Source organism: Helianthus annuus, chromosome 15 (genome assembly GCF_002127325.2).
Source record: "Helianthus annuus cultivar XRQ/B chromosome 15, HanXRQr2.0-SUNRISE, whole genome shotgun sequence".
NCBI lineage: Eukaryota > Viridiplantae > Streptophyta > Magnoliopsida > Asterales > Asteraceae > Helianthus > Helianthus annuus.
In genome coordinates, this window is record NC_035447.2 from 95,386,862 (window position 1) to 95,411,287 (window position 24,426).

The following is a 24,426-nucleotide window of genomic DNA, read 5'->3' on the forward strand; positions in this document are numbered from 1 at the left end:
AAAACCCAATTCAATACAATTGATGTTCTAAACCAAACATAGTATCAATAGCGGAAGCATAAGTATGTAACCCCAAAATAAATCATAAGTTCAAATATCCGAAACATTAAACATAGTGTTCATGATCCATTGCCCACAACGACCCGCTCCTCCAGTGCAAGCTCCATAAATACCTAAGGTCCTGCAAGGCATGCAGCAGAGAGTCAACAACTAGTTGAGCGAGTTCACAGTTAACAGTTCAGTAATAATATGGTATGAGTAATTGTAACGCCCCAAAAATGTTAGTAAGAAAATAAATATACAAAATAAATAAAGAATGTAACTTGGTTAATGAAACATGACCAAATGGTAGCTAATTAAGTGATAAAGTCTAACTTAAAACATATTATCAAAGTAGGAGGACTAAAGTGCAAATATTAAACAAATAGGGATTTAATTAGTAAAGGAAAAGAAAAACACCATGTCTGGTGTTGGGATCGATCGAACAAGGGCAGGGAGAGGGTGAATAACCCTAAACTCAAGAAATCAAGAATTGAAGCTAAAATCTCAAGGAAAATTCGATGCATGAGCCCTTCTTTGCGAAAATCTAACCCTAATTATTGAAGTGGTAAGTCTAATTTGCTGAATTTGTGAATTGTTGGAAAGGGGGTAAAACCCAATCTCGATTCCTTGTGTAAATTGTGATAAATCTGAGTTAAAACTTGCTTTTAGAACAAGAATCATGCTTGAATTTAGGATTTGTATGAAAAATGTAGTGAAAACCCACTTTGTAAAGATTATGTTACTAATAGAAGGTTCATAAGGAATATGATCATGTTTTAGTTGATATGTGAAATTGTTGTGATGCTTGAATGCTAGATAAACTGAATTTAGAATGGGAATTTTGGGAATTTAGAGGAAGGTGATTTTTGTGTGGTGATAAGCTAGTAGGAACATGCTTAATAGACTTGTACCTTGAATCTTAAATGTGATGCCTACCAAGTGTTTGATGAAATGCATAAAAGATGAATGTAGATGAAAATAGTAGAAAGAATTGATAAACTAAGTGAAAGAATGAATGTTCTAATGTAGGCGTGAAAGAAGAAGGTACAAGCACTAAGCAAGCGGAAGGAGCACAAGATCGAGGTATGTTTCGTTTTATACGAATCTTTATTATATTTCCCATTCATATTAATTTTAATGTAAAGCTATCCTTGTATAACGAACGTGACAATGTAGTAAGTAAGCGACAAATCCCTTGTGGATTTGGGTATGTTAACGAAAGTAATGTTGGGTTATGCTAAACCCAATTTCACGGGTCGAAGGTGTATGCTTAACTCTCTATGAGAGTGTTTATGCTAAACCCAATTTCACGGGTTGAAGGTGTATGCTTAACTCTCTATGAGAGTGTTTATGCTAAACCCAATTTCACGGGTTGAATGCGTATGCTTAACTCTCTACGAGAGTGTTTATGCTAAACCCAATTACACGGGTCGAATGTGTATGTCAAACTCTCTACGAGAGTGGTTATGCCTAACCCAATTATTGGGTTGTTGTATGCTTAAGAATAAGAAGGTTTTATATGGACAAAGCTAAAATGAAAGTTTATGATTTTCTATGAAGATAACTAACTTTTTAAATTGTGAATGTTAATGTAGGTAAAGCACCTCTATAGGCGATATGGAGATATGGAACGAGCACATGTTCAAGCCTTATAATACCAAGCGCTTCCGCAACTTATATGCATGCTTTTTGGGTTCTTGTTTTGTTACTTGGTTAAACTTTGTTGAATCGTCTTAGGTTTGAAAACTAGTTATTTTCGTTGGTATGGTTTTATGTAAATTGGGTCGTATGTAAACGTTGTACGTCGTGTCAAAACAGGGGGTATGTCCGTTTTGCGAACGGGTCATGCCCAATTTTTGTAAAAATTTCTTTAAGTGTTAAAGTGGTATTTTAATTGTCCGAAAAATCTTGTTTATATAAGTAAACTATTGTTTTAGAAAAAAGCGGTCCTTACAAGTTGGTATCAGAGCCAAGGTTTGAGAGATTCGGCAAGAGTCTTAGTGTCCGAACTCAAACCGATGGCTCGTGCAAATGTGCTCGCTCCAAGATCGCCAAGGAGGTAAAATTTTTAAACGTTTGTTTAATATGATCATGTATTATGCGCTACGGTTAAAGAATTGAGGGTTACTATGTTAAGAAATGTTAAGATGTGTTAAATGAGAAATACCGGGACCCGGGAAGCTGAAAACAGACCCGGAAAACAGTCGGAACAGCCAAAAAACTAAACTGCAGCGTTTTGCAAAACGAAGGGCCGTCGCCGACGGGTACCCTCCCGTCGCCGACGCCACCCCTGTTCCCGACGCGTTAACCGTCTGCCGACGGGGTAAAATGGCCGACGGCCATTTGCAAGGCCCGTCGCCGACGGCTTGTCTGATCCAGCTCACGATTTTCTTTGAAATTTTATATTTTTATTTAACGGAACTTCCCGGGAGCCGGATTCATAATCTTGTCGGATCTATATGGAGCAGAGTAAGCATGTAAGTAACTAGATAGATAATGGTAAGGGTATAAAACCAACAAACGTTAAACTAAATGTATGGGAAGATATGAGATAAACGGCGAATGTATGGAATAAAATTCGAAATGTAAGAACGAGTATAAGTGACACGGAATGATGAATTATGAAATGCTAAAATCTATGATTCGTATTAAGTGTAACCATGATCTTGTATAGATGGCTGATGCAAGAAATATCAATGATGATAATGATGATAACAATGATGCGGTTAGACAAGAAGCATTCGAGAACAGAGTCACGGAAGTAGCGGAAGGGGTTATACAAGCCAATCTACCTCGGTTAGCTCAAGAAGTAGAAAGCCGAGTTCTGGGGGTTGTGGATGCTATGATGACTAGTAGGTTCGAAGAGTTGAAGGAATTAATCGAAGGATCCAAGAGTAGAGGTAAGGAACGAAGGTGCACTTACAAGGATTTTATGGCATGCCATCCGATGACGTATGACGGTAAAATTGACCCAGTCGAATGTCAAAGATGGGTCTCGAATATAGAGGCGGTGTTTATACGAAGCCGGTGCGATAAGGAGGACCAAGTGATGTTCGCTACCGGTTTACTAACCCATCAAGCGAAAGATTGGTGGGATGCGCACAGCAAGGAAATAGGCGACGATAGGCTGCAAGCTATGACTTGGCAAGAGTTCAAGGGGCCCTTCGGCGATCGACAAGATTCAGGAGGATTTCTTACGCCTCCGGCAGAAAAACGAATCAGTGAATGAAATAGCAAACAATTTTATGGATAAGATGAAGTTCTGTGGAGAATTGGTAACAACCGAGAGGATGAAGATAAGTCGTTTTTATGGCGTGTTAAAGGCAGAAGTTAGAGAGTTCATTACTCCCTCAAAATGTGAAACTCTTGAAGAGCTCATTGATTTAGCGCGGGATAGAGAGATCGAAATTAAAAGGCAAGAGGAGCGAGGTGAAAAGAGGCCGAGTGAAAAAGGTGCAAGTTTTGGTCCATCCAAAAAGGGGAAGTTTCAGGACCAAGGAAGAAAGGGTAAGTCGAAAGGTGGGATTACACCATGCAAGACGTGTGGAAAGCTCCATACCGGAGAGTGTTTGCTAGGTAAGAAGGGGTGCTTTAAATGCGGTAAGGAGGGGCATTCGTCCTATCAATGCCCGGACAACCCAAAGACTTGTTTCAACTGTTTCGAAAAAGGGCATATCAAGTCGGAATGTCCAAAGCTTCAACAAGGGTCAAAGAAAGAAGATAAGAAGCAAGAGGGTTCTAGGGCAAAGGGGAGGATGTTTCAGATCACGTCTGAAGAAGCCAAGTCCCAGCCAAATGTGGTCTCAGGTATTTTTCTAATAAATTCTATACCGGTTTACGTTTTGTTTGACAGCGGAGCAACCATGTCGTTTATCTCTAGTGAAATTGTTCAACATCCATCCTTTAAGATTGAACGAATGTCGATGCCCTTAGAAGTAGAGATAGCAGATAGTAAAAATTACTTGTTGCACGAAATATGTAAAAATTGCAAATTGACCATTGAGGATGAGGAGTTTGCTATTGATCTTATCCCCATGATCTTGGGGGAATTCAAAGTAATAGTGGGTATGGATTGGATGTCTCAAAACCATGCAGAGATAAAATGTGAAACCAAATCTATACTTCTCCAAACTCCAAGTGGAAGACGATTAAATGTACAAGGCGAAAGAAAGATGGAAGCGAAGCTATGTACTCTCGTTCAAGCCACTAAGTACGTGCTCTAGAGCATACTTAGCTTACGTAGTAAATACTCAACAAAGCTTCCCAAAGCTTGAAGATGTAGAAGTCGTGAACGAATTCCCGGATGTATTCCCGGAAGAATTGCCGGGACTCCCTCCCGAGCGAGAAGTGGAATTCAATATCGAATTGAATCCGGGTGCGAAACCGGTCGCGAAGGCTCCCTATAGATTAGCTCCCACGGAAATGCGGGAATTAATGACACAAATACAAGACCTCCTAGACAAGGGCTTTATACGCCCAAGTGTGTCGCCTTGGGGAGCGCCCGTCTTATTTGTTAAGAAGAAAGACGGGTCGATGCGCATGTGCGTCGACTATAGGGAGTTAAATAAGCTAACCATAAAGAACCGCTACCCTTTACCTAGAATTGACGACCTTTTCGATCAGTTACAAGGGGCGAGTTGGTTCTCCAAGATAGATCTGCGATCGGGGTACCATCAGGTTAGAGTACGAGAAGAAGACATTCCAAAGACCGCATTTAGAACCCGTTACGGACATTATGAGTTTTTAGTAATGTCTTTCGGGTTAACTAATGTGCCGGCGGCATTTATGGACCTTATGAACCGTGTATGCCGACCCATGTTGGATAGATCGGTAATTGTATTCATAGATGACATTTTGGTTTATTCACGAAGCAAAGACGAACATGCTGTACATTTGCGTGAAGTACTTGAAACTCTCCGTAAGGAGAAGCTCTACGCAAAATTTTCAAAGTGTGCCTTTTGGCTTAGGGAGGTACAGTTTCTGGGGCATGTGATAAATGCGGAGGGTGTTATGGTTGATCCTTCAAAGATCGATGCTGTAATGAAGTGGGTTCCTCCGAAAAATCCAACAGAGATAAGAAGTTTCCTGGGTCTTGCTGGATACTACCGAAGGTTCATACAAGATTTTTCCAAGATAGCCTTACCCTTAACAAAATTGACAAGAAAGAAAGAGAAGTTTGTATGGGAAAAAGAACAGGAGGAGGCTTTTCGAATGTTGAAAGAAAAACTATCAAGTCCTCCGATCCTAACGTTACCAGACGGAACCGAAGACCTGGTGGTCTATTCAGACGCTTCACACCAGGGATTGGGTTGTGTTCTAATGCAAAGAGGGAGAGTTATCGCTTATGCTTCGCGACAATTGAAGCCTCATGAGGTGAACTACCCCACACACGACTTGGAATTAGCGGCGGTAGTGTTTGCATTAAAGATTTGGAGGCACTATCTATATGGGGCAAAATGCACCATTTACTCGGACCACAAAAGCCTTAAATATTTCTTTGAACAAAGAGACCTAAATATGAGGCAGCGGAGGTGGCTGGAACTTATTAAAGATTATGATTGTGATATCCTCTACCATCCGGGGAAGGCAAATGTAGTAGCCGATGCATTAAGCCGTAAAGAGTATCCACCTCCCATAAGAGTGAAATCCATGAAGATGATAGTTACGCCACGATTACTCGAGGCGATACGCGAATCCCAGATAAAGTCGCTCGGAGCGGAAGACCTGAAGAGGGAACGACTAAAAGGTGTGATCGATAATCTAGAAGAAAATTCGACCGGGCTTAAGACGCGGTTCGGCCGAATTTGGATTCCGCGATTCTGCGAAGTCAAAGCTGCCTTGCTCGACGAGGCACATAAGTCTCGATATTCGGTCCATCCCGGGGCTACAAAGATGTATCGGGACTTGAAAGCCAATTATTGGTGGCCGGGTATGAAGCGTGACATAGTTAAATACGTCGCGAAATGCTTAACATGCTCCCAAGTGAAAGTAGAACATCAAAAGCCGTATGGGAAATTACAACCTTTGGAGATACCGGTATGGAAGTGGGAGGAGCTAACGATGGATTTGATAACCAAACTTCCTAAAACAAAGAAAGGGCACGATACAATATGGGTAATCGTAGACCGACTCACAAAAAGCGCTCACTTTTTACCCATCAAAGAAGCTTACTCTTCCGAGAAAATGGCAGAAATTTATATGAACGAGATCATATCCCGTCATGGAGTGCCCGTGTCGATTGTCTCGGATCGGGACACTAGATTTACTTCTCGCTACTGGCGGAAGTTTCACGAGAGTGTGGGTACGAAGTTGCACATAAGTACCGCCTACCACCCTCAAACTGACGGCCAATCAGAAAGAACCATTCAAACGCTCGTTGATATGTTGAGGGCGTGTGCCTTAGATTTTGGGGGAAATTGGGACGACCAATTGCCACTGGTCGAATTTTCTTATAATAACAGTTACCATAGTGGTATTCAAATGGCACCTTACGAACTATTATACGGAGAAAATGTAGGACTCCCGTATGTTGGGGCGAAGTGGGACAAAGGGAGCTTGCACCAAGTGATTTAATAGCAGTAACGAATGAAAAGATCGAAATGGTTAGAACAAGGTTAAAAGCAGCTCAAGATCGGCAAAAAGCTTATGCAGACAAGAGAAGGCGTCCTATCGAGTTTCAAGTTGGAGATTTTGTCTTGCTAAAGGTGTCCCCATGGAAGGGTATAATCCGTTTTCGCAAACGGGGAAAGTTAGGTCCTCGTTACATCGGGCCGTTTAAAATCTTAGCTCGGGTTGGAAGGGTTGCGTATCGACTAGAATTACCGCCTGCTTTAGACGGGATTCACCATACCTTCCACGTGTCACAATTGAAAAAGTGCCTTGCGGATGAGACAGCACTAGTACCTCTTGATGATATTGAGTTGGACGAAGGGTTAAATTATGTCGAAAGGCCCATAGCCATTAAGGATTTCAAGGTAAAGAATCTCCGCAACAAAGCTGTTAGACAAGTGTTGGTACAATGGCAGCACCGGAAGGGTTCGGATCTTACGTGGGAAGCAGAAGACGAGATGAGGAGGCACTATCCTTTTCTTTTCGGTATGTCAATATTTAAATTATGATCAGGTTTCGGGAACGAAACCTCCTTTAAGGGGGGTAGACTTGTAACGCCCCAAAAATGTTAGTAAGAAAATAAATATACAAAATAAATAAAGAATGTAACTTGGTTAATGAAACATGACCAAATGGTAGCTAATTAAGTGATAAAGTCTAACTTAAAACATATTATCAAAGTAGGAGGACTAAAGTGCAAATATTAAACAAATAGGGATTTAATTAGTAAAGGAAAAGAAAAACACCATGTCTGGTGTTGGGATCGATCGAACAAGGGCAGGGAGAGGGTGAATAACCCTAAACTCAAGAAATCAAGAATTGAAGCTAAAATCTCAAGGAAAGTTCGATGCATGAGCCCTTCTTTGCGAAAATCTAACCCTAATTATTGAAGTGGTAAGTCTAATTTGCTGAATTTGTGAATTGTTGGAAAGGGGGTAAAACCCAATCTCGATTCCTTGTGTAAATTGTGACAAATCTGAGTTAAAACTTGCTTTTAGAACAAGAATCATGCTTGAATTTAGGATTTGTATGAAAAATGTAGTGAAAACCCACTTTGTAAAGATTATGTTACTAATAGAAGGTTCATAAGGAATATGATCATGTTTTAGTTGATATGTGAAATTGTTGTGATGCTTGAATGCTAGATAAACTGAATTTAGAATGGGAATTTTGGGAATTTAGAGGAAGGTGATTTTTGTGTGGTGATAAGCTAGTAGGAACATGCTTAATAGACTTGTACCTTGAATCTTAAATGTGATGCCTACCAAGTGTTTGATGAAATGCATAAAAGATGAATGTAGATGAAAATAGTAGAAAGAATTGATAAACTAAGTGAAAGAATGAATGTTCTAATGTAGGCGTGAAAGAAGAAGGTACAAGCACTAAGCAAGCGGAAGGAGCACAAGATCGAGGTATGTTTCGTTTTATACGAATCTTTATTATATTTCCCATTCATATTAATTTTAATGTAAAGCTATCCTTGTGTAACGAACGTGACAATGTAGTAAGTAAGCGACAAATCCCTTGTGGATTTGGGTATGTTAACGAGAGTAATGTTGGGTTATGCTAAACCCAATTTCACGGGTCGAAGGTGTATGCTTAACTCTCTATGAGAGTGTTTATGCTAAACCCAATTTCACGGGTTGAAGGTGTATGCTTAACTCTCTATGAGAGTGTTTATGCTAAACCCAATTTCACGGGTTGAATGCGTATGCTTAACTCTCTACGAGAGTGTTTATGCTAAACCCAATTACACGGGTCGAATGTGTATGTCAAACTCTCTACGAGAGTGGTTATGCCTAACCCAATTATTGGGTTGTTGTATGCTTAAGAATAAGAAGGTTTTATATGGACAAAGCTAAAATGAAAGTTTATGATTTTCTATGAAGATAACTAACTTTTTAAATTGTGAATGTTAATGTAGGTAAAGCACCTCTATAGGCGATATGGAGATATGGAACGAGCACATGTTCAAGCCTTATAATACCAAGCGCTTCCGCAACTTATATGCATGCTTTTTGGGTTCTTGTTTTGTTACTTGGTTAAACTTTGTTGAATCGTTTTAGGTTTGAAAACTAGTTATTTTCGTTGGTATGGTTTTATGTAAATTGGGTCGTATGTAAACGTTGTACGTCGTGTCAAAACAGGGGGTATGTCCGTTTTGCAAACGGGTCATGCCCAATTTTGGTAAAAATTTCTTTAAGTGTTAAAGTGGTATTTTAATTGTCCGAAAAATCTTGTTTATATAAGTAAACTATTGTTTTAGAAAAAAGCGGTCCTTACAGTAATAGTATGTTCGTTCGTTTATATCACGTATCATATTTCCATCGCGGCCTCCCAGGCAGGTGTGCGAAGATATTAGGGGATGTTCCTCCCAAGTGTTCTAGACTAGGTTTATTGGTATCGCGGCCTACCAGGCAGGTGTGCGAAGATTAGTAAGTTCAGTTCGCGGCCTTCCAAAGGCAGGTGTGCGAAGTCAGTCATAATATCGCGGCCAACCCTTGGCAGGTGTGCGAAGATCAGTTCAATAAGTGTTACTAGTCTAGTTGGTTCGTATTCGTTAGGTTCTACCATCTGAGTATACACAATAATCCATCAAATCCCATTCCCACCCGGGAACCCATGCCTTGGCTGTGTGAACTCACCTTGGGTTTGCTCGGTATGCTAAGTATGTGCTCAAATAAATCAGTCACGTCCTAGAGTATGCACGTATACACAATCAGTTTATATCCAAGTTGGGCACGTATAGGTAATCATACAAGTACCAGCATGTAGTCGTCATCACATAAGTTATGTACAACCCTTGACAGCAGTTAAATAATCCAGTTAACTTTTAACAGGGTTAAATCATGTTACTGTGCAAAATAACCAAGTTGGCGAAACAAGGATTTTTGGCGAAACACATAATTGACGAGACACATTCAGTTTCGCCAACTACCCTTGACGAAACACCCCCCTCTGATTCGTCACCACATCCTTGGCGAAACACTCTTTGTTTCGTCAAGATCCCCTTTGGCGAAACACCCTTTTGTTTCGTCAAAGCCAAAACTGTTTCACTAAAATAATCATGACACAAGACCCAAGTGGCCGACATCAGTAGCCACCGCCAAATGCCATAGGGCCGACCACATATTAGTCAAATAAGATGTGACGGTCACGTGTAAGTTTGCTACCCAAGTTTCGGTTCCCTAGCGCTATTGGGCCAAGCCCACAACCAATTGGATTCGGTTGGCCGCCCCATCCCTCCAATCACACAAGTGTATGACTTGAAAAAAATAATATCTTAACACACACACATATTATATGTTACAGACATTTAATCATGAAGCATGTGCACTCTATTCCATATTAATCATTAAACTCATGACTCCTAGACTGTTGCTAGCCGCCAGTAACCACATGTAACATTTATATAATCACATGCATATACAAGAACATGTTGGCTGACAATCACATGCAATGCACTGCACATTAGTCATTAGTCATTTAATGTATTTAAGTGTGTTATGCCCTTAATTTCGATTGGACCAATTTTTAACAAGCCAACAATTTGCCCAATGTCATACAACATCGATAAATCCACCTATAAATTACCAAATCATTCATTAAACGATTCAACAATGGCCGACCATATGTAATCACCTCAATAGGTGATTGGACCAATTTATGACACGTTACCTATATTAAAACAATATATCGATTATCAATAACATACATCATGCAAGAATTAATATACTGCACATGATAAGCATATATATATCAATCAACTTCAAGCATGCCCTCGGCCAATATGTAACACACATCAACAAGCATCACAATCGATATGCACGAGTAATATTCCAATAACTGTTTTAAAACATATAATCTGATAATGATTAGCACTAACCACGATGGTTCTTGAGGGCCTCGCAGTCACAAGATTGCCGTCGGTAGGGAAGGGCTCTAGGGTTTTAGTATTTGATAACTGTTTCCCCTAATCTAATATATATATTTTTTTACGCAACAAGTTTGGGCCGTGATTTGGGCTTTAGCGGTTTGGCGAATCAAGGCTCGGCGAAACAACATCCATCTCGTCGAGAATTGTATGGCGAATCACATTTGATTCGTCGGGTTCTTAATGGGCTTTATTCAGTTCGGGTTTATAAATAAGCTTTTCACACTATAACACATTATAATAACGAACACTAACACATATTCAATAATCACAACACGTCTTGACATATCACATCGTGTACAATTACTAGTCAATCAAGTCACACACTTTAAATAGTCAAAGTCAATGGTCAAAGTCAACGTGCATTTAATGTGAAAATGAAAGTCGAAAGTTCGAGTTGTCACATTATCCCCAACTTAAGAGAAATTTCGTCCCGGAATTTGGTACGTACTTACTGAGGAAGCTAGATAGGTTGCATCGTTCACTGGTTTTCCTGGGGTGTCACATCCTCCCCCCGTTGATCTGGAATTTCGTCCCGAAATTCCGTGGTAGTAGCTTCAGCCTCAGCAGTGGTTGTATTGGTTCCGAATAACTGGGGATACTTTTCTGTCATCTGATCTTCGCGTTCCCAGGTGTACTCTGGGCCACGTCGGGAGTTCCAACGAACTCGAACAAGAGGGATTCTCTTGTGTTTGAGGACCTTCACATCCCGGTCCGTAATTTCAACAGGTTCCTCGACGAACTGCAACCGCTCGTCGATAGTGAGTTCCTTGAAAGGAATGATAAGGGTCTCATCTGATAGGCACTTCTTCAGATTCGACACGTGGAAGACATTGTGAACTGCCCCGAGTTCAGCTGGTAGGTTCAATCGGTAGGCTACTGGGCCTATTCTTTCTATAATCTCGAATGGTCCGACATATCGCGGATTTAGTTTACCCTGTTTGCCAAAACGTACCACACCCTTCCAGGGTGAGACTTTAAGTAATACCCGGTCCCCGACCTGAAATTCCAATGGCTTTTTACGCTTATCCGCGTAGGCTTTCTGACGGTCGCGTGCTGCCGCCATGCGTTGTCGTATCTGTGCAATCTTTTCTGTGGCGTCCACTACAATCTCTGGACCCGTAATCTGACTATCCCCCACCTCTGCCCAACAGAGAGGTGACCGGCATTTACGCCCGTACAATGCCTCGAATGGGGCGGCTTGTATGCTGGTGTGATAACTGTTATTGTATGAGAACTCCACCAAAGGGAGATGCTTTTCCCAGCCGTTGCCGAAATCGATAACACATGCTCGAAGCATGTCTTCTAGAGTTTGGATCGTGCGTTCAGACTGTCCATCCGTCTGAGGGTGATATGCTGTGCTCATGTCTAACCGTGAGCCGAAAGATTTATGCATCTCTTGCCATAGCTCTAACGTGAATCGTGCATCCCGATCCGAAATGATGGAGATGGGCACCCCGTGCCTTGAAACTACTTCTTTAAGATAGATGTCTGCGAGAGTGGAGAACTTATCCGTTTCCTTTATTGCTAGGAAGTGTGCAGACTTGGTGAGTCGATCCACGATCACCCATATGGTATCATTCCCACGCTGGGATCTAGGTAAGCCCGTAACAAAATCCATGGAAATTTCTTCCCATTTCCACTGTGGTATCCTGGGTTGTTGAAGTAGGCCTGCGGGTTTCTGATATTCAACATTGACTCTCGCACAGGTCAAACACTTGCCGACGTAAGTAGCGATGTGGGCCTTCATGCTAGGCCACCAATATGTTGTTTTGATGTCGTGGTACATTTTATCCGATCCTGGATGTACCGAATAGCGAGACTTGTGAGCTTCATCCATTACCAGCTCGCGTAAACCGCCATAGAGTGGGACCCAAATACGCCCCGTTACATAGTAGGCACCGTCTTCCTTTTGTTCCATCCGTTGCCTTGAGCCGCGTAAGGCTTCAGCCATGACATTTTCGGGTTTTAAAGCTTCTATCTGAGCAGCTCGTATCTGTGCAGGAAGACTGGACTGAATAGTAAGCTGTAGCGCTCGCACGCGCTTAGGTAGAGTGTCTTTCCGACTGAGGGCGTCAGCCACAACATTGGCCTTGCCTGGATGGTACTTGATGGCGCATTCGTAGTCGTTCAGTAGTTCAACCCATCTCCGTTGACGCATGTTCAAATCCTTTTGCTTAAGAATATGCTCGAGACTCCTGTGATCGGTGTAAATCGTGCACCTGGTACCGTACAGGTAGTGTCGCCATATCTTAAGCGCGAAAACAACAGCTCCCAGCTCTAAATCGTGCGTCGTATAATTCCGCTCATGAATCTTGAGTTGCCGCAAAGCGTAGGCAATAACTTTATCCCGTTGCATCAATACACACCCAAGACCCTGTATCGATGCGTCACAATAAACCACAAAGTCTTCCGTGCCCTCTGGCAATGAGAGAATAGGTGCGCTGCAAAGCCTATCCTTTAGGTACTGAAAAGCAGTTTCCTGGGAATCTCCCCAACGGTAGGTGACACCCTTCTGTGTCAGTAGTGTAAGTGGTTGCGCGATCTTGGAGAAGTTTTTGATAAACCGTCTGTAGTAACCCGCCAAACCCAAGAATTGGCGTATTTTCGTTGGTGTACGCGGCGCTGGCCAGTTTCGTATCGAGTCTACCTTGGATGGATCGACATGAATCCCATCCCTGTTCACCACATGGCCTAAGAAGTGGACATCACGAAGCCAGAAGTCGCATTTGGAAAACTTGGCGTACAACTGTTCCTTTCGAAGGAGTTCCAAAATCAATCGTAGGTGCTGCTCGTGCTCCTCCTGACTCTTGGAGTAAATCGGAATGTCGTCGATGAAGACAATCACAAACTTGTCTAAGTACGGCTTGCACACCCTGTTCATAAGGTCCATAAATACAGCAGGCGCGTTTGTTAACCCAAATGGCATGACAAGAAACTCGTAGTGACCGTAACGAGTTCTGAATGCGGTTTTGGAGACGTCCTCATCTCGGACTCTCAGCTGATGATACCCTGACCTCAAGTCTATCTTGGAGTAGTAACTCGACCCCTGCAACTGGTCGAATAAGTCGTCTATACGCGGAAGAGGATAACGGTTCTTCACCGTCACCTTGTTCAGTTCACGGTAGTCGATGCACATTCGGAAAGTGCCATCTTTCTTTTTCACGAAAAGCACTGGAGCTCCCCAAGGCGATGAGCTTGGACGAATAAAGCCCTTTTCCAAGAGCTCTTGTAGCTGCTTCGACAGTTCTTCCAGTTCGGTTGGAGCTAAACGATATGGTGCGCGGGCTATCGGTGCTGCTCCAGGAGCTAACTCGATCTGGAATTCGACTTGGCGATGCGGACGTAAACCGGGTAAATCTTCAGGAAACACCTAAGGAAAGTCACGTACGACTGGAATATCCTCCAGCTTCTTTTCCCTTGCTGATGCGTCAGTGACAAGTGCCAGAATTGCAGTGTGCCCCTTTCGTAAACATTTCTGCGCCTTTAAGAATGAGATGATGCCAACCACAGCACCACTCTTGTCGCCTTGAACTTCGAGAGGTTCCTGACTAGAGCGAGGAATACGAATAACTTTTTCCTTGCATAAGATCTCTGCGTGATGTTGGGATAACCAATCCATACCGATGACGACGTCGAAACTACCCAAAACTATGGGTATAATATCAATCGAGAAAGTCTGACCAGCTAGAACGATGTTACAACCCTTGATTACATGTGCCGCTTCTACACTTTTACCATTTGCTAGTTCTACGACGTGTTTGGTGTTTAGGGGTGTTGGGGTACGTTTTAACAGTTTACTCATTTTCAATGACATATAACTTGTATCAGCACCCGAATCAAATAAGACAGTAACAAAAATATCGTCGAGAAGAAACTTACCCATAACCACATTGGGATCATTCACTGCGTCACCCCGACCTAGCACGAACATACGACCACGAGCTTCGTTGCCATTGTTGTTGTTGTTTCCCCCGTTGTTGTTGTTGTTATTGTTGTTCCCGTTGCCCTGGTTGTTGTTGTTGCGATTCTGATTTTGGTTCAGTTGAGGGCAATCACGTTTGTAGTGGCCTTCAGCCCCACACTGGAAACATCCCCGGTTTCCACGCTGTGGCTGCTGCTGCTGGTTCTGTGGAGCTGGCGGTGGGAGTTGCTGGTTCTGATTGGCTGGCCGTGAGCTTCTACAATCCTTGGCCTCATGACCCGGCTTGAGGCATCTTTGACAACGTTCCCTGTGACATCTTCCACTGTGGTGTTTGTTGCACCTGTTACACCACGGGTGAGTTCCCCTATAACCACTTTGCCCCTGACTGCCCGATGATTGCTGATTCGGACTCTTGTAGTCGTTAGTGCGACGCTGCTGTGTTTGGGACTGAACAGATACCGATCCCCTGCTAGAATCCCCATCCCACTTTCTTTTGTTCTCGCTGGGTGTGGCAGAAGTAGTAGCTGGAGTAGTAGTAGCAGTAGTGGTAGCACTGATGCGTTTTGGCAGCTTGTTCTGACCTACTGCCTGATCGGTGAGTCGGTGGGCAAGACGCTGAATGTCTTGGATATTGTTGAGGTTAGCCGACGTCACGTGGCTCTGAATCTCTGGCGCAAGCCCCTTGAGATACAACTCAATGCGTTTAACTGGAGGGTCTACCATCGTTGGACATAAGATAGCCAGTTCATTTGATCGTTTCGTGTAGGCCTCAATCTCTGACCCCGTCATCTTCAAGTGGTACAACTCATTCTCCAGCTTGTGAATGTCGTCTCGTGTGCAGTACTCACGCTTAATCAATTCCTTGAAATCCTCCCAAGGTGTGGCGTTAGCAGCTGCCAACCCTAGGATCTGTACTTGCGCGTTCCACCAGGTGAGCGCAATCCCTTCCAATGTGCCGGTGGCATACTTGACCCTGCGAGCCTCAGGGCATTCGCACATTTCAAACACTGACTCTAGCTTCTCAAACCAATGGAGGAGTCCCACTGCCCCCTCGGTGCCACTGAATGAGCTTGGACGACAGTCCATGAAGTTCTTGAAAGTGCAGACAGGCTGCTGCGCGTGTTGACCTATTGTGTACGAATAGGACAAAGTTAAATATGAGAGTTAATGTAGGATCTAATGATCCTAGTGTGAGTCTATACTGCAGGGTATACTACCTGCTTGAGCAGCTGCAAGTGCCGCAGCAACTTGAGCTTGAACGAGAGCCTCTAGCTGGGCTTGAGTCATGTTATTTCGTCCAGACATGATCTTCATAGCAAATGCAACATGAGTTAGAGAGGTTCGCGAATAGAGCGATGACAGAAGAGTGTAAGCACATAGGTATTCTCATGTAGCGACGTATAGCAAGCAATGAATTCTAGCATACTACGAGCAAAGTTCTATATAGTTCTAGCAAGCAGGTAATAAACATAAACCTTATTACCTAGGATGTCGAGTCTTGCACGTGGAGCGAAGCGTCGTTGTGGATCGTTGAGAGCACTGTTCTGGTTATAGTCTGGTTTTAATAAAAACGTTTCCCCCATATTAAAACCAAGTTCTCTATAACCAATGGCTCTGATACCAATCTGTCACACCCCCAAAATCCCACACGCGGAGTACCACCGCTTGGAGGCATGACATGACCAGGATCAAGCCATCAATCATATTGAACATAGCATAATATAAATAAAATAGTTCGTAAAACCCAATTCAATACAATTGATGTTCTAAACCAAACATAGTATCAATAGCGGAAGCATAAGTATGTAACCCCAAAGTAAATCATAAGTTCAAATATCTGAAACGTTAAACATAGTGTTCATGATCCATTGCCCACAACGACCCGCTCCTCCAGTGCAAGCTCCATAAATACCTAAGGTCCTGCAAGGCATGCAGCAGAGAGTCAACAACTAGTTGAGCGAGTTCACAGTTAACAGTTCAGTAATAATATGGTATGAGTAATAGTATGTTCGTTCGTTTATATCACGTATCATATTTCCATCGCGGCCTCCCAGGCAGGTGTGCGAAGATATTAGGGGATGTTCCTCCCAAGTGTTCTAGACTAGGTTTATTGGTATCGCGGCCTAGAATCAGAGGGGGGTGTTTCGTCAAGGGTAGTTGGCGAAACTGAATGTGTCTCGTCAATTATGTGTTTCGCCAAAAATCCTTGTTTCGCCAACTTGGTTAATTTGCACAGTAACATGATTTAACCCTGTTAAAAGTTAACTGGATTATATAACTGCTGTCAAGGGTTGTACATAACTTATGTGATGACGACTACATGCTGGTACTTGTATGATTACCTATACGTGCCCAACTTGGATATAAACTGATTGTGTATACGTGCATACTCTAGGACGTGACTGATTTATTTGAGCACATACTTAGCATACCGAGCAAACCCAAGGTGAGTACACACAGCCAAGGCATGGGTTCCCGGGTGGGAATGGGATTTGATGGATTATTGTGTGTACTCAGATGGTAGAACCTAACGAATACGAACCAACTAGACTAGTAACACTTATTGAACTGATCTTCGCACACCTGCCAAGGGTTGGCCGCGATATTATGACTGACTTCGCACACCTGCCTTTGGAAGGCCGCGAACTGAACTTACTAATCTTCGCACACCTGCCTGGTAGGCCGCGATACCAATAAACCTAGTCTAGAACACTTGGGAGGAACATCCCCTAATATCTTCACACACCTGCCTGGGAGGCCGCGATGGAAATATGATACGTGATATAAACGAACGAACATACTATTACTCATACCATATTATTACTGAACTGTTAACTGTGAACTCGCTCAACTAGTTGTTGACTCTCTGCTGCATGCCTTGCAGGACCTTAGGTATTTATGGAGCTTGCACTGGAGGAGCGGGTCGTTGTGGGCAATGGATCATGAACACTATGTTTAACATTTCGGATATTTGAACTTATGATTTACTTTGGGGTTACATACTTATGCTTCCGCTATTGATACTATGTTTGGTTTAGAACATCAATTGTATTGAATTGGGTTTTACGAACTATTTTATTTATATTATGCTATGTTCAATATGATTGATGGCTTGATCCTGGTCATGTCATGCCTCCAAGCGGTGGTACTCCGCGTGTGGGATTTTGGGGGTGTGACACATAAGGCACACACACACGTATAACAATTCCACAATTCGCCTAATTCGAGTCTCGAGTTCCATGATTGTTAGATCGGTTTGATTACTGATTAGTTAACTTTATCGCATTGTTACTTCCTATCATTCACAGTCATAGATCGGTTTGCGTTAAAACACATTCGATTACTTCGATTCTTGCTGATCACAACACTTACTCCACATAATACAACTAAAAACACAAAATAGACTATCTACAGTCAAAGAAAGTCAAAGTTGACTTGGACTTTGACTTTGAATTTGACATTCGAAAACACGGGGTGTTACAACTCAAACCTAGCAGATTTGTGCGTCGAGCACATAGTCACCACATGGTCCACTCGGCGGACTCAGGAGTGGGGCTCGCTACACCCGAATAGATTTATCACTTATGTCCCTCAGTCCTACAACGAGGATTAATGGCCTTAAGTTCTACCTACCCACTCACATGATCTAAGTAGTATAAACCCTCCTTAAGCTAATCATACCATGTAAGTAATGTCTGTAATAATTATAACATGTATTTCACCCCCGAAGTATAAAACTGAAAACAGTAAAGAGAAAAGGGGGACATGAACTCATAGTATTGCGTCTTCAGTATGTGTAACCTAAGTCTCTTCAGCCAACACGACTACCTACAGTGTACTAACGTCTATCAGACGAACGGGTCGTGCCTTGTCTTAGTATTTGCGTCTTTGGCTTACGTTTCTGTCATTATTCCAAGTTATAGAAATTATATTTAGTTTTGGAATAATTGTTTATGCAGTATCTCTGTATTAATATTTCTTAAGTATTTTAACTTCGTATTTTCCTTCCCAAGGATGGGGGTTTTCATACATGTACACGTTATAATTCCGAAAATATATTTTTAAGTCTCACTTAAAAAAATATATTTTAATCACTTGTCTAAAATGGTTCAAATTCCAAAATATACATATTTTTCCCAAAAATATTATATTTTACCTTATACATTTTCCAAAATAATACTTTATCAAAATATACGTATAAGAGTATTTTTTTCAGAAATATTTCGTAAGTTACGTGCTAATGTTTTGGTATTATAACAATACTTGTGTAATTTAAATATTTATTTTGTGAGAGCGTTGGTATTATTTTGGAACCGTAATTTCATGATATCTACAAGTTATATTATTTTTACCCTAGAAATAATATATCTCTAGTTCACAAAATAATCAGATAATCACACAAACGTTTTATTATGAAATATATATTCTAAATATATATCTAACAAATTTTATTTACGAGAATCCACCTCCGGTACTTGGTATTTTTGTAATAAAAATCATGGCGAAGTTTAATTTGAAAACCAAGTTAAGAATATATTTTGTAAACGCTTGTTAGAAAAATATTTCTAAGTGTTGTAATTCTAGAAAAATTTCGCCAGAGCTTCCTCTGTAAATGGAGGTGTCCATGCTTTTAGCATATCATTTTCTTTTGTAAAATCATTCAAAAAAAAAATCAACAATCAACAATATACAATCTTTAATCACTAATCTTGACAAAATAAGACTAAATCATAAACTCATGAACTTGAAAGTTTGTAAAAATATGTAGCAAATTACTAACATACTTAGTAGGTCTTATTATCTTTAAAAATATGATTAGTTTCTTAAAAACTTTATTTTTAAAGAATGTGTATTTTCACAACTTCTAATCATGATTTCCAAAAATATTTTTTTGTGGATTTTCTTGTTACACAAGTGTTCATTCACTTGTTTACTTACTAAAAATGTTTTTAGTTCATACAAGATCCAAGTTTTAACAAAACTAATATTTTTCACTTGGTTCTTTCGAAAAACCGCTCATAGATCTTTAGATCTACAAGTTTACAACTTTATTTTTCAAGAAAACTAATATTTATTCAAGTTCAAGTTCATGTGTGGATGGTTTCATCATCCTTCATATCTTTAACCTTTACATCTTACTACTTCATGTTCTTAAACATGATCTAGCAAGTCTAGGTGATGAACCATCTTACTTTTACTAACAAACAACATGTATTAAGCATAATAACACAAGATCAACATGATTTCAACATCATTTAACCATACATCTTCTTTTTATCCACTCTTTATCCTTTATGTCCAAGACTTGGATTATGTTCATTAGTGTTTCTTAACATTTTACCATTCAATCAATTATTAACCACTAAAAATAAGAACAAGATGAAGATTTGAAGCACTTACTACTAGCACAAGGCTAGGGGAGAAACAAAGCGTAAAAGTGGTGGATAAAAGAAAACTAGAGTGGTCCTTGAGCTTCCGAGTGCACCAAGCTTGCTTGTTGGACCTCTAACACCTTTGAGTATATGGAAATTGCTTGAAAGAAGGCTTGATGGTGGTGTTATGGTGGATGGTGGTGGCGGCCGAACTCAATGGAGAAGGAGGGAGAGAAGTTTGTTGGTTAAGTGTGTTGGTGAAAAGAAATGGTTAATTAGTGTATCAATTTATAATCCATGTTCACTCTTTATCCATCATATAATATGCTTCTATATGACCAACATTAGCAAATAAAATATTGAAAAGAATGGTGGGGGGTGCCCCACCATCTTACAACCGTCAAAAGGGGGGGGGGGGGGGGTAAGGGGTTGGGTTGTAATGTTCAAGTTACAATCTAGTTAGGTTTGAATGATATAGTTAGTGTATTGTTGTGTGTTATGTAATATAAGGTGTGTTAGGGTGTTCGGGGACCCTAACTAGCTCAAAAAAGTAAAAACAATGCGTTTGGCAATATTTTTGTGTTCCGGGTAAAGTCCGGTTGGATGTTGATCCGTTAAAGTGCTAAATAAAGCTTTAAAGTGTCTTTTATATTATTTTTAGTAACACATTAAATTCCTAGCACTTTGGAAAGTGTCTAGGACTATTTTGCCAAGTTTTTGCACTTTACTAGCATTGTTAAATGCTGAATTTTGTTGTTTAGTGCAGAATTCTGCACTTTAAGTATGTTTTAGGCACATCCGGGCACTATAACTATCACCTAGTGACGCAGTTTTATGGTCCTCACTTCCCTACACTCCCTACCAATGTAGTATTCTATCTCTGGCTCATACTAGCCTCAAAACATTGTCTGTCTAGGTGCTGGCATTGTCAGCATGTCTCTGGGTTATCCGTTCACTGTGCTTTGTGCATCAAGTTTGTCACTAATGTTTGTATATAATAAATGGAGTGAAAGTATGAATGTGATGCATGTGTATGTATGTAGCTGAAATCAGTAAGCAATAAAATATACAGTTGTAATTAAGCACAATCATTAAGCATAAATCAATATTAATTAAACGTACGGATGCATGCAAATTTGACAGTTGTCACAGGGGGGGGGGGTTAATTGTAACATTTTGATGATAAGTTGGTAAATGTTAGTTCAATTCCAAGTATATGATTTCATATGTTAATTAGTGGATATTTTAGTGGGTGTTATGGTGTTCAGGGGTCATGACTAGCCAAGAAATAATTAAACAATGTATTTGGCAAAATTTTGGTGTTCCAGGTAATGCTCGGTTATTCGGTTAGATATCGTTTCGTTAAAGTGCTTAATTATTCCGTATAATGCCTTTTATATATCTTTTTGTGTCATATTTAATTCCCGGCACTTAGGAAAGCATACAGGACCATTCTGCCATATTTTTGGCACATTACTAGCATGTTAAATGCTGAATTTCTGATAAATAATGCAGAATTCTGCATTATTAGTGGGTTTTAGGCACTTCCCGGCACTTTAACTATCACCTAGTGACGCAGTTTTATGGTCCTCACTTCCCTACACTCTATACTAGTGTAGTACCCTGTCTTTGGCTCATACTGGCCTCAAAACACTATCTGTCTATTTACTGGCACTGTCAGTATATTTCCGAGTTATCCGTTAACGGTGCTAACTGTGCTTTGTGCATCAAGTTTGTCGCTAAAGTTTGTATGTAATTAATGGAGTGACAGTATGAAATGTGATGCATATGTATGTATGATACAGAAATCAGAAAGCAGTCTACGTCATCAGTAGTAATCAAGCAGAATCATTAAGCACGTAATTAAAATTAACTAATTGTACGGATACCTGGTTTAGTGAGAGTTGTCACATCCAATACTCATAATAAATGATCACTCGGCCAAGTGGGAGAATGTTAGAGTAAATTATTTATTTAATTATTATTAAATAATTTATGGTGCCCTTATTGATCATTTATCTAATAACCAGATCTATTTACCTTAATATCCCTATAAAATTAACTGGGCTTTATTTGATGGACATAAAGGCCTGTACTAGTTAATTAGGGTTTCCCATTGGGTGAAACATATAAATACAGGTTATTGGGAACCCTAAAGACACACCATAAAGTTTACGGCCCCCTAACTACAATCTGTTATCATCACTCTCCATCCTAACTGCTCACCCTAAACGGGAACCGATCAAGATGGCTTCTTCTTCATCTCTAACCGCTACTGGATTGTCAGGTATGTCAAGATCCCTAAAGTGTTTTTCCATTAGATATTGAAAGAACTGATTAACATGTTTATTTCAAATGCTTAATGGTTCAGGTTTTGATTTTCTTAGTGAAGATTTGAGATCGAAATTTAAGAACATAAATCGAGCCGAATTCATATTGGGTTTTTGGTTTGTTTTGACAATTTTGAATTTGGTTCGGCTCAGTTTCATCGTAAGAAAAGCTCCAATCAAAGGAAAGTAAAGTGAGAAAGTTGAAAACCAGACTGATGAACATCCACAAGAATATTCTTAATTCATCTATTGATGTTTCGCTAAGGTATTACCGAGATGATTCCAAGCTAATGCAATAAAAACTATTTCATTCTTGTGGCCTAACTTGGTTAATGGAGGTATAGTCGTATAGACTATATGCACACCAGCTACATTACGAATTAACCATGTATTTATGTGATGTAAAACAATCATATAAGGGTTATGATTTTCTAGTATACGCCCATTAGAGCAGTTAACAATACGATATATGCTTGTATAGTAAGTTGGTATATGGTATAATTGATGGACTGATGTGATGGTTAGAGATTGTGAATAGCATGACATGTATGAGAGTGGCTATAGAGGCATCCACGTTGCAAACCATAAATATGCATATACATATATCTACAAAAAAATCTTGGAGTTAAACTAAAAATAAAAATGTCTAAAAACTTGTCTTTTCACAATAGAAAGTTCACTCGCTGAATTTCTCAATTTAGTCACTTACTAAAAATAGCAAAGAGTCTCAATAACTAATAAATTACAACCGGTGTCCTTTACGTTTGTATCATATTACAACCGGTGTCCTTTAACTAAAGATATTACAGGCTCCGTCCTTTATGTTATCAGTTTTTAACACCCTATGTCCTTTAGTGCTAACCTAGTTTAATTTTTTGGTTAAGTCTTATCATGTGCCTCTAACACGAGGGCAACATGGTCTTTTCATCTAAATTCTACAATTAAAAACTAAATAAATAATCTATTTCATATGCAGTTTATTCTCAAATTAAGTCCCTTTTTAATATGCAACTTAATTTAATTTAATGATGTATATTAATTCTGAATAGTTGGTTGTATATTAACTTTATAAAGATATGCTATGGAAGGCGGCCACATGTACCACGGTTTGTTCAATTCCAAGATGCAATGGATGAATTGAAAAAGTTCAATGCAAATGCCCTTGTGGTTGTCAAAAATCCCACCTCAACACTGGTTTAGTATGATTTTAAACCTTGGTTTGTCATTGTCATATAATTATGCAGTTCGTTTTGTGTATTTGGGATTGGTATCCTTGTGCAACCAAAATTGGAGTAAAAGAGGTGTTAGCGATGGGCTGCACTGCACATGCTGCCTAAAAGCTGTTAAAAAACATGGTTTATTTGATGTGAAAGTGCCGTAAAAAAGAGGGTTGAATTGATGTTAAATGCAGTTAATATACAGCCAACTATTCAGAATTAATATACATCATTAAATTAAATTAAGTTGCATATTAAAAAGGGATTTAATTTGAGAATAGACTCATATGAAATAGATTATTTATTTAGTTTTCAAATGTAGAATTTAGATGAAAAGACCATTTTGCCCTCATGTGAGAGGCATATGGTAAGACTTAACCAAAAAATTGAACTAGGTTAGCACTAAAGGACATAGGGTGTTAAAAACTGAAAACATAAAGGACGGAGCCTGTAATATCTTTAGTTAAAGGACACCAGTTGTAATATGATACAAACGTAAAGGACACTGATTGTAATTTACTCTAAAAAAAAAAGTTAAAAACTCAGTGCACATATGTCCATATCAATAACTAAAACACAATTTCAAAACGTTACAAGACAAAGACTGATACGATCACGTAACCCACGTAAACAAACCCATGAAGCCTAACAACCATCACACATTCACTAGTACAAAAAAGGCAGCTAATAGGACGGTTTTTTAATCAAATAAGTCGTTTAAGAAACCGTCTTTAAAAATAACGTAGTTTTTGATAAATGACCGTCTCTTATTAATTGATACCGAAAACTACGGTCCATATAACCGTCTTAAAAGCACTTGCTTTGGTTTCATCTTTTTATGCAAATATTGGGCAAATAGGACGGTATTGGGCAAATAAGACGGTTGAGCAAATAGGACGGTATTAGGCAAATAAGACGGTTGATTTGGTTTATTGGGCAAATAAGACGGTTGATTTGGTTTCGCAAATAAATAAGACGGATTTACTTTATTTACCGT

The 24,426-nt window shown here is 40.1% G+C and overlaps 2 long non-coding RNA genes across 2 annotated transcripts; both read left to right on the forward strand.

Annotated features, from left to right (window-relative positions):
• Positions 1 to 444: 444 nt before the first annotated feature.
• Positions 445 to 8,800, forward strand: LOC110916706. The gene is made up of 4 exons (XR_004882324.1): positions 445 to 607; positions 1,072 to 1,125; positions 8,010 to 8,063; positions 8,576 to 8,800. It is a non-coding gene; the product is annotated as an uncharacterized LOC110916706 (long non-coding RNA).
• A 13,208-nt stretch (positions 8,801 to 22,008) lies between these two features.
• LOC110917748 lies at positions 22,009 to 22,644 on the forward strand. Its single transcript, XR_002580833.2, has 2 exons — positions 22,009 to 22,169; positions 22,254 to 22,644. It is a non-coding gene; the product is annotated as an uncharacterized LOC110917748 (long non-coding RNA).
• The last annotated feature ends 1,782 nt before the right edge of the window (positions 22,645 to 24,426 follow it).